This window comes from Dendropsophus ebraccatus, chromosome 10, assembly GCF_027789765.1.
Source record: "Dendropsophus ebraccatus isolate aDenEbr1 chromosome 10, aDenEbr1.pat, whole genome shotgun sequence".
NCBI classification, from domain to species: Eukaryota; Metazoa; Chordata; class Amphibia; order Anura; family Hylidae; genus Dendropsophus; species Dendropsophus ebraccatus.
Window position 1 is genome coordinate 44,409,116 of NC_091463.1, and position 9,762 is coordinate 44,418,877.

Consider the following 9,762-nt stretch of genomic DNA (forward strand, 5'->3'; position numbering starts at 1 on the left):
AGAATGAACACGTTGGACGGAGAGCGGAATCCGCCCGTGCATAGAATGGAGTCTATGACACGGACGGAGACGTGCGCCTGCATCAGTCCGCCGGCGGGTGCCAGCGGCGGAATGCACAAAGGGTTATCTGTCGCGATTCCGCAGTGTGCACGTACCCTTAGAGTGTATGTAGGAAGGGACACCCGAATCCAGCCCCAGATGCCCCCAGATGCCCCCTCCCCCCCCATCCTCGGAATAAGTGGGAAGATGGTCCGGGAACTGATCTTCCCACTGCTAGATAAAGGTTACCACCTGTACGGGGATAACTTTTATACCAGCACCCCCTCTTCCGGTCCCTCGCTGCCCGAGCTACTGTAGCTTGCGGCACGATCCGAAAATATCAGAAGCCGTAATAAAGCCCTAATATTTAGCAGCCATGGAGCGGACCCAGCGATTCTGGATATGAAGGACCCCGTATCGCACCAGGGAAACATTTTCCAGGTGACGTCACCCACACTGGAGAATGGGAGACCCCAGAAGTGCAGAGTGTGGCGTAACAGGGGGATCAGGAAGGACACCATTTACCAGTGTGACACCTGTCCTGATCACCCCGGCTCTGCATACTGGATCGCTCCAAGGCGTACCACATGTCATTGGGGTTCTACATTATCTAAATTCTGTCCCTTATTCCTATTTCAGGGGTCACGTTGATCCGGGGATTATTCTGATCGCCATTATGGAGTCAGGAAGGAATTTTTCCCAGTGATGAGGCTACTGTCGTCTGCCTCACGAGGGGTTTTTGCCTTCCTCTGGATCAACACAGGTTGAGTTTGATGGACACCTGTCATTTCCAACCTTATAAACTAATAATTGGCCTAATACCCCCAAATAAATTAGAATGGTCCCTTTTCCCCAGCTAAGTAGGTATGGCCGCCATTCCCATTAGAGGATGCCATAATGCAATTACAAAGCCTCTGTGCGGCCAGGACAGTAGAAACCCCCCACAAGTGACCCCATTCTGGAAACTACACCCCATAAGGAATCTAACAAGGGGGGCAGCGGGGATATGGCCCCCAAGTGACGGCCACATTTGGGACGTGAAAATGAAAAAAATTGTATTTTTTATTTTCTCGGCAAATGTTCTACGTAAGTGCCCGTCACCAGTGGGGTCCATATCCTCACTGCACCCCTTGTTAGATTTCTTATGGGGTGTAGTTCCCAGAATGGAGTCACTTGTCGGGGGTTTCTACTGTCCTGACAGCACAGGAGCTTTGTAATTGCGACATGGCCTCTATCCTCCATTCCAGCCTCTAAATGGCGCTCTGTCCCTTTGGTGACTTGCCCTGTGCCCATATGGCACATTATGTCCACATGTGGGGTATTTTCGTACTCTGGGGAAACTACCCTACACGTTTTGTGTTCATTTTCTTTTTTAACCCCTTGTGGAAATGGAAAAAAATCAAGGCTAGACCAACATTTAGTGTAATTTTTGTAAAATTTTTACTCTAAATCATTAATCTTGTCATGATTTTTTCATTTTCACAAGGGGTTAAAAGATAAAAAAAAACATTTAATGTGTAGCGCAATTTCCCCTGAGTACGGAAATACCCCACATGTGTACATAAAGCGCCATTCGGGTGCAGGGTAAGCCTCCAAAGGGAAGGAGCGCCATTTGGTTTTTGAAGGCTGGATTTGGATGGAATGGATTTCGAGGGGCCATGTTGCATTCAAAAGGCCCCTGTGTTGCCAAGACAGTTGAAACCCCCCACAAGTGACCCCATTATGGAAACTGCACCCCTCAGGGAATATAACAAGGGGTGTAGTGAGCATATGGACCCCACTGGTGACGGGCACAAATGTGGAACAATGTGGCGTGAAAATGAAATATTACATTTTTTACACTATAATGTTGGTTTAGCCTTGAATTTATCATTTTCACAAGGGGTTAAAAGAGGAAAAAAAAACAAAATGTGTAGAGCAATTTCCCCCGAGTCCGTAAATACCCCACATGTGGACATAAAGCGCCATGTGGGCGCAGGGCAAGCCTCCCAAGGGAAGGAGCGCCATTTGGATTTTGGAGGTTGGATTTGGCTAGAATGGATGATGAACGCCATGTCGCATTTACAGAGCCCTCGTGCTGCCAAAACACTGGAAACCCCCCACAAGTGACCCTATTCTGGAAACTGCACCCCTCAAGGAATCTAACAAGGGGTGCAGTGAGGATATAGACCCCTTGATGACGGGCACATTTTTGCCATGAAAGTGAAAAAATGAAATTTTTTTTTTACTTTTTGGGGTCCATATGCTCACTGCCCCCCTTGTTAGATTCCTTGAGGGGTGTAGATTCCAGAATGGGGTCACTTGTGGGGGGTTTCCAGTGTCTTGGCAGCACAAGGGCTCTGTAAATGCGACATGGCTCTTGAAATCCTTTTCAGTGAAATTCAGCTTCCAAAAGCCAATTGGCGCTCCTTCCCTTTGGAGGCTCGTCCTGCGCCTTCTTGGCACTTTATCGCCACATGTGGGGTATTTCCGTACTCGGGAGAAACTGCGCTACACATTTTGTGTCTTTTTTTGCCTCTTATCCCTTTAAGAAAATGAAAAATTGAAGGCTAGAACAACGTTTTAGTGTAAAAAATAAATTTTTCTTTTTTCACGCCATATTGTTCGGAAAATCTGTGAAGCACCTATGGGGTCCAGATGCTCACCGCACCCCTTGTTACATTCCTTGAGGGGTGTAGTTTTCTAAATGGTGTCCCTTTAGGGGTGTTTTTTAGGTTTTGGCACCCCAGAGCCTCTGCCAACCTGAAGTGGTACAGTCAAAAATGACCAAATATAACGGAGGCGTTAAAAATCACTAGGCGCTCCCTTATATCTGAGGCTTGTGGTTGCGTCAAATAGCGCAATAGGGTCACATATGGGGTATTTCTATAAACTGCAGAAACGGGACAATAATTATTGGGGTGCATTTCTCTGGTAATAGGTTCATAATTATGAAAAATATTGGATTACAATAAAATCTCTGCACAGAAAATTTAAATTTTCAAATTCCTTACACACTAAGCTTTTATTTCTGTGACTCCCCTAAAGGGTTAAAACACTTTCTGGATATGCTTTTGCAGAGTTTGGGGGGTGCAGTTTCTGAAATGGGGTGCTTTGTGGGGCTTTCTAACATACAGGCCCCTCAAATACACTTTAAACCTGAACAGGTCCCTAAAAATATCTGATTTTGAAATTTTACTGAAAATTTGGAAATTTGCTGCTAATGTTTTAAGCTCCCTATTGTCTAAAAAAAATGAAAGATCGTTTAATAAATGCTGCCAACATAAAGTAGACATGTTGCTAATGCTATTTAATATATAATTTATGTGGTATAACCACTTTCTGTATACGCAAAGAAGTTTCAAAGTTGGAAAAATGCTTTTTTTCACATTTTTTCACATTATTTGGGTTTTTTTCATAAAGATTTGTTATGAGTATCGACTCCAATTTACCAGAAATGTAAAGTATAATATGTCACGAGAAAACAATCTCAGAATCAGCCGGATAGGTAAAAGCATCCCGAAGTTATTAATGACTAAAGTGACACAGGTCATATTCATAAAATTTGTCTCTGTCATTAAGGCCATTTCAGGCTCTGTCCTTAAGGGGTTAAAGGGGATAACCCCTTTAACCCTTAGACGACCCAGGGCGTATAGTTACGCCATGGAAGTCTGTCCCCAGACGACCTAGGGCGTAACTGTACGCCCTGGGTGTTTCTCCCGCTATGAAGCGTGCTCCGGAGCGGAGCGCGCTTCATAGCAGGTGGGGGCCGGCTGCAATCAGCAGCCGGGACCTCACCGGTAATGACACGTTGCAGCGATCGCGCTGCCGCGTGTCATTAACTCCTTAAAAGCCGCGGCGTTTAAGTGTAAGTGACAGGGGGAGTCCCCTGTCACTTACCGATCGGGACCCCCGCAGTGTGACTGCAGGGGTCCCGATCAGTAAAACGGGCCGCCGGAGGTCTCTCACCTGCCTCCGTGCGGTCCGATCGGCGCTCTGGTCACTGAGCCTGCACAGGCAGGCTCAATGAGCAGATCGCCGATAACACTGATCAATGCTATGCCTATGGCATAGCATTCATCAGTGTAAAAATCCAAGTAGTGAATGTAAAAGTCCCCCAAAGGGACTTCAAAAGTGTAAAAAAAAAAAGTTAAAAACACTAACACACTACCCCAAAACCCCTCCCCCAATAAAAGTTGAAATCACCCCCCTTTCCCATTATATAAATAAAACATATAAAAATAAATAAATAGATAAACATATAATATACCGTAGCGTGCGTAATTGTCCGATCTATTAAAATATAACAAGCGTCATGGCGAACGCTAAACGGCGTACACGAAAAGAGGGAAAAAAGTGCGCGGATTACCGATTTTATGTTACATTATATATATAAAAAAATTTATAAAAAGTGATCAAAACGTCCGATCTTCACAAATATGGTATTAATAAAAACTAGAGATCATGGCGGAAAAAATGACACCCCATACAGCCCCATAGGTGAAAAAATAAAACCGTTATAAGCGTCACAATAGTCCCATTTTATTTATAATTAATTGCCAAAAAAAAGGATTTCATTTAAAAAAAATATATAACATTAGAGAATCTGCGTAAACCTGCATATGGTTGTGTTCGGGCTGACCTATAGAGTAATGGTATCATGTCGCTTTTACCATATAGTGCATTACGTAGACACAGGAACCCCCCAAACGTTACCATATTGCATTCTTTTTTGCGATTTCACCAATTTATATCTTCATAAATAATATATTTGGAATTCCATCATACATGTTATGGTAAAATGAATGACGCCATTACAAAGTACAACTATTCCTGTAACAAATAAGCCCTTACATGGCCCTGTAGATAAAAAACTGAAAGTGCTGGAGCTCTTAGAAGGGGAGGAGGGAAAAACGGAAACACTAAGATCAAAATTTGCGCGGTCCACTGGGTCATTTTGGGCCTGGTCCTCAAAGGGTTAAAGGGGTTCTCCAGCTATTTTTTTTCTTTCAAATCAACTGGTGTCAGAAAGTTATATAGATTTGTAATTTACTTCTATTTTAAAATCTCAAGTCTTCCCATACTTATCAGCTGCTGTGTGTCCTGCAGGAAGTTTTGTTTTATTTACATTCAGAAACAGTGCTCTCTGCTGACATCTCTGGCCGAGACAGGAACTGTCCTGAGCAGTAGCAAATCCCCATAGAAAACCTCTCCTGCTCTGGACAGTTCCTGTTGGCCAGATATGTCAGCAGAGAGCACTGTGTCTGAATGTAAATATAACAACATTTCCTGTAGGACATACAGTAGCTTATAAGTAAGGGAAGACTTGAGATTTTTAAATAGAAGAAAATTACAAATCTCTTTAACTTTCTGACACTAGTTGATTTGGAATAGTTTTTTTTTCCGCTGGACAACCCGTTTAAGCTAAGCAAGAAATCTCTCCAGAAGGAAAAATTACCCATTTGTAGACAGTTGGTAAAGGGGAAGTTTGGGGGGGGGAGGGAGAGAATAAAAAAGAATTTATATTCATATTCAGGTGCTCGTGCTGCGCTCCTGGACCCCAGCCATCTGTTTTATTAGCTCCCCTCTGGCTACGTCACCAGTTGACGGAAGCCCCGCTCAGCCAGACAGTGACTGTGGCGGGACACTGCTGAAGTCACTGATTGGCTGAGTGGGCTAAATCCCAGCAGTTTGTGACATTTAAGCCGGGTTGTAACGTACCCAGAAACTGGGAGAGGACATTCGGCGGGGTACTGGAGCCCAGTGATGCGTCCAGCATGGACGTGGGGATAGGTGAGCTCATTGTCTTTTTTAATTTCCCCCCACCCGCTGCCTATAATGATTTTTTGCCCCCATCCCCTTCCCGCTGGACATCTCCTTTAAAGGTTATTGCTACAAATAAGGTTGCTGATAGGGCCAAACCGAAAATGCCCCACCAATACCCAGCCGGCACCACCAACGGAGAAGGCTGCCCCCGAACAACACAAGTATGAATATGGTATTACACTCACCACCACTGCTGCAGACAGAATGGGAAAAACATGGAGGTACTGACATGTGAGCACAGGTATATCCTGCTAATTTGGGTCACATGGGTCTTATAATTTTGGCGACATTGGGGTTGCAGGGCCATTCCATGGCCTCTCTTCCCTGCATGTGCACGCTTTGCGGGATTGGCAGTCGCTGAGCGACATAGTGTGGAGTTAGCGTAGGGACCCATGTGAACCAGGAGACCTGCACGTGGTACACGGGGCAGTGTGGTTTGAACAAAATATATACCGACATCCTGGCATTAGTTTTTAAAATTAGCATTAGTATCATCCATAGGTGTGATGTGCAGTAGCTCCCTTCTCTCCATGTCGCATACAATAGTGGGACTATTACAGGCAATTTTCTCAACAGCTGTTGCTGTGACAGTGTCCATTTAAAAAAAGAAAATGTCAGCCTGTCAATCATTCAATTTCCGCCATGGACAGCAGTGGACCTTGGTGGATCAGCTGCGTAAACTCAATTTTGTCCCAGGAGAGCAATGGACATTGCTAAATTAGCTGCGTTAAATAAAGCTATCTCCCAGGAGAGCAGAGGATATTGGTGGATTAGCAGCGTCAAATCATATGTTCTCCATTGGATGCCAGTGGATAAGCGGTGTAAAAAAAAAGCCGTTTTCCCACGACAGCAGTAAACATTGTAAAGCAACAGCCTCATTAGGGGCAATGTCTTTGAAGGCTCTAGAACAGACGCTTTTTTTTTTTTTAATCCAACCTGAGGCTGCGTTTACACTACGTATATTTCAGCCAGTATTGTGGTCCTCATATTACAACCAAAACCAGGAGTGGATTAAAAACACAGAAAGGATCTGTTCACACAATGTTGAAATTGAGTGGATGGCCGTCATTTAATGGCAAATATTTGCTGGTATTTTAAAACAACGGCTGTTTTGAAATAATGGCCGTTATTTACTGTTATATGGCGGCCATCTACTCAATTTCAACATTGTATGAACAGATCCTTTCTGTGTTTTCAATCCACTCCTGGTTTTGGTTGCAATATGAGGACCACAATACTGACTGAAATATACGTAGTGTGAACCCAGCCTCAGGGTGCATGCACACTATGGAATTCCCGCGTATGACCCGCAGCGGATTCCGTTGCTCGTACCCACACGCGGCGAGATGCAACTCCGCCCGTGCCATAGATACTATTCTATGCATGGGCGGATTCCGCATTCCTCCAAAAGAACTCACATGTCAATTCTTTCGGCAGAATCTGCCCGTGCATAGAATAGTGTGGCACAGGCGGAGATGCGCACCACCGCGTGCAGGTACGAGCAACAGAATCCGCCACAGGTCATATGCAGGAATTCCGTAGTGTTCACACACCCTCAAGTTCGGGAAGATTTTCCGACTGTACTGTATTTTCTTTAAATTATAAAATATGGGGGAAATGATGTGTTGAAAAACCTTGCTGAATCTGGGCCTCTGGCTTTTTCCAAGACTTGCATACATCAGGTGATGTTCCTGCAGTCCACTTTGGCGTTGTATCTTGTGGAGGGCGTTTCGTGCCATGTACAAGTTTTCTAGCCATCCTTAGGACGATCAGGTTCAGCACGATCAGGTTCAGCACATGGGCCATGCAAGGAATGTGCGTGAGCCCTCTCAGCTGCAGTGCAGAAACTATGTTAAGGCCGATGTCAGCCACTACGTTGCGTAGCTGCAAATGCCGAAGGGCTGGACACTTTGCAATATAAGCCCTCCATGGCCAGAAGAAGCTCATTCCCAATGTGACTTCTTTCACTGTGGCTGCTCAGGTGAGGGACAGCCTGACAGCTCTGGGCTCGGTAATGCTGGTATGCCACTCGGACTGCATGTGCATTGTTGTGATGACTGGATGAGGTGATGAAGGCAGAGGATGAGCTCTCCAGATGATGTCCACAAACAATTCTGGGAGAAGACAGCGGTGTGACCTCCATTGCACCTGCAGCTCTCCCAGAGCTACATTAATCCAGTGGGCAGTAACAGACATATACTGCCCCTGGCCATAGCTCGAACGCCACACATGGTAGCTGCAGCCATTTGATGTTCCCAGCAAGATGTGGAGTGGTAGTCCAGTTTCTTTCAGGCAGTGGAGTGGTGTTGGGTTTGAACCCAAACCCCCAAGCTACTTTGTCCTCACAAATGCTGCAAATGGCTGCATGGTCTTTGACGCCACAAACCATGAAAAACTGCCAGACCGCTGATGTGAGTGGGCGTTTCTTCAGAGCAGGCCCAGTGCTAGCCTGTTGTGGAGTGCTGCCGCTGCTCTCGAGGCTTTCTTCCAGGTCTTGGCTGTCAGATAGTGCCTCAAAGAGATTCTTAGAATTGAGTCTAGGGGGAATGCTAGGTTTGCCAGCAACTCTCTCGTCAACAGGCCTGGCAAGCGGTATTAAGTCTGACAGGAGATGGGGGCAGAGGATACTGTGGTGATCCCCTGGGATGTTGTTTCGGAGGAGTGGCTGGTCACTTGCTAGGTGTTGTTGTGTGACACCATTTCTATGGTGGATGGCCAAGATACAGTCGGACCTTGAGATGTTGTTACATGACGCCAGTGCCTGGAGGGCACACAGGTGTGATGGCACGCCTGCTTTTATTTTATCAGGTCGGCTGTCCCTTTTCCCCTGTGGTCAGTGTCCTGCCGGGTTGCTACCGGGTCCCTTGGGATGATGTAGTCACGGATGGGATGGCCAGAGTGGTATAATGACCCTCCCGTATAGTAGGACCCGCCACCCACAGAAAGGGGAGAATGTCCCAAGGTTGCGGTGAGTGTACTGTGTCGGTGATGGCAAATAATCACAGACTCTTGAAATAAAGTTGAGTTAGTTTACTACTTGTAAATGTGCAGCAGGTAATACAGAAGTGACAGCATAAGGTTTCTTTAGTTAAAAGTCTCTGAAACACACTTGACAAAGTTCCAATAGACACTTGATAAGAGAACGACCAGATCTGTAGTAGAAGTGCAGTGTAGGATATAGTAGTGTCGGTTGAGATGTGTTGAGTGATACGATAGGTAGAGTAAAAGAGAGGAGGATGCCATTAGAGTCTCAACCCATGTAGTAATGTGCTCTGCCGGAATGTTGTAAGAAAAATGAGAAGAAGAATAAGAAGAACACCTGTACCTGTGTATTGACCTTTGACTTCAGTCTTCACACCACCTTATGCCCACTAGACCTGGCTAAACCTTCCTAATGGGTGATACAGGCCCCAGACCTTGTTACCTGGGATGAGTGGAATGCTGACACCCGTGCTGCGAGACAGAGTTCCTAGGCTTATCGCAACTTTGCTCTGTCCAGATCAGTTCCTTGCTCTGTGGCTCTGTTATGGATACTGTCCTGCACTGTGACTCTCCGAGTCCACGGCGTGGGTTGAGGTGATCTCTGGCTAGTCCTTTCCTAAGAGGGGTTTAACAGTGCATAGTGCTGTGTAGTACTTTATTAGACAGGGGTTTGAAGGGAACTTTAATGTGATTCACAAGATTTTTATAAAATACAGCAGGAACTTCACCAAACAAACACTGGGTTTACTTCAATTGCAGCACAACACACTGGATTCACTAGATACTAGCTTGACAGCAGTAACCCATTGGTATAGCTATGGGTTAACTTTACCCACAGACTGGTTTACAATACACACTGCCTTGATGCTTGCTTGACAGCAGACACACAATAGGAATAGCTATGGTTTAAATTCACCCACATCCTGGTTTACAATA